Source organism: Triticum aestivum, chromosome 4B (genome assembly GCF_018294505.1).
Source record: "Triticum aestivum cultivar Chinese Spring chromosome 4B, IWGSC CS RefSeq v2.1, whole genome shotgun sequence".
Taxonomy (NCBI): Eukaryota; Viridiplantae; Streptophyta; class Magnoliopsida; order Poales; family Poaceae; genus Triticum; species Triticum aestivum.
The window spans coordinates 62,393,585-62,395,727 of record NC_057804.1 but is presented as its reverse complement, the minus strand read 5'-3'; positions in this window follow the sequence as shown (position 1 = coordinate 62,395,727).

Here is a 2,143-nt window from a genome sequence, read left to right as displayed (position 1 = left end):
CCGGGCCAGTGCTCGTCGTGAGTGTTGGTCCAACCTGTCAGCCGCCGGTGGCCACCATGGGCAACTCTGGGCTGGCCTACCGGAAGTTTGGACGATCCGGTGTGCCCTGTCGGGATTTGTCGGTGCATCGGGTGGCTTTGCTAGTCTTGTTTTACCATTATCGAAATGTTTTGTGAACCGGGATTCCGAGACTGATCGGGTCTTCCCGGGAGAAGGTCTATTCCTTCGTTGACTGTGAGAGCTTGTGATGGGCTGAGTTGGGACACCCCTACAAGGTATATGATCTTTCGAAAGTCGTGCCCGCGGTTATGAGGCAGATGGGAATTTGTTAATGTCCGGTTATAGATAACTTGACACTTGACCTCTTTAAAATGCATCAACCGTGTGTGTAGCCGTGATGGTCTCTTCTCGGCAGAGTCCGGGAAGTGAACACGGTTTGAGTTATGCTTGACGTAAGTAGTTTCAGGATCACTTCGTGATCACTTCTAGTTTCTCGACCCATGCGTTGCTTCTCTTCTCGCTCTCACTTGCGTATGTTAGCCACCATATATGCTTAGTGCTTGCCGCGGCTCCACCATATTACCCCGTTTCCTACCTATGAGCTTAAATAGTCTTGATCTCGCGGGTGTGAGATTACTGAGTCCCCGTGGCTCACAGATTCTACCAAAATAGATGCAGGTGCCGAGGATACTGGCGCAGAGGGCGCAACTGAGCTGAAATGGGAATTTGACGAGGCCCTTGGTCGTTACTATGTATCGTTTCCAGATGATCAGTAGAGGAGCCCAGTCGGGACAATCGGGGATCTAGCATTTGGGGTTGTCTTCTTTTCATTTGAACTTGACCGTAGCCGGTCTATGAGTGTATTTGAATGATGTATGATCTTAATTTATGTATTGTGTGAAGTGGCGATTGTAAGCCAACTCTCTTTATCCCATTCTTGTTCATTACATGGGATTGTGTGAAGATGACCCTTCTTGCGACAAAACCACCATGCGGTTATGCCTCTAAGTCGTGCTCCGACACGTGGGAGATATAGCCACATCGTGGGTGTTACAAGTTGGTAATCAGAGCCATCCCCGACTTAGGAGCCCCCTGCTTGATTGTTTGCTGGCGATGTTGGGTCTAGAACAAAAATGTTTTGAGTCTTAGGATTATATATATCAGAGAGTAGGATTCTTTTTACTCCTCAGTCCCTTCGTCGCTCTGGTGAGGTCTCCTGACGTAGATGTTTTGACTATCCTCTTCTCAATTTTTCACTAAATTTTTTTTAGGATCACGCGGGTATCTTGGAATCGTTCCGATAGTTTTGTGACGAGAACATTGTTCTTGGTGCCTCCTGACATTTAGGGGTTGTGGCAGTGTCCCGGGGAGTAGAGCTCCGAGGTGTTGTCGTCACAATTTTATCGTTGCAGTTCTGGAATACCTGAGCTTTGCCGACATCGAAAATCTCTTTTATACAGTTGGTGGTGAGATAACCCCGATAACCCAGTATTGGGGCGAGCTCGGGAGTACTGCCATAACTCACATAACGGATGCTTTTCGAAGGTTGAGGTACACGATTTCCGAAGGTTTCTTGGTTATGTGTTGACGGATGGATACAGCTGGATGTAGGGATTGTTAGTTTGGGTGAGATATTTTGCTTCCCCTGTATCCCCAACACCTGATTGCATAACCGGAAAGTTTCGGGAGTTTATAGGTGGGATTCAAGTAGCTCTAGCATTTCTTCCCGCAGATATTTGGTTTGTGATTGGGTAATCCTTACCACATATTTGTTCCAGTCTTACCTTGTTTATTTCATTCATCAATCTCTATTCAAGTGGCTTCTCACCTTTATGGACGTGTGATGTTTACTTTGGAATTCATTCGTTCATCCTTGTTCGAATGTTTATTGTGAAGACTATGTTGCAATTTCTATCCGTTGATTCAACTTGTGTGTCTGTCTATCAAGATGCTAACGGATGTCACCCTCTTTAGGATGGCTCCGCCAACGCGTCTGAATCCGGATTGCAATGATGGGAGTCAGGCGAACCCTCCACCACCACCTCCGCCTCCGGAGGCATGGCAAGCTTTGATGGCAGCCTCTAACGCCCATGCTCAGATGATGATCCAGCTCATGCAAGAGCGCAACCAAGGCCAAGGCAAC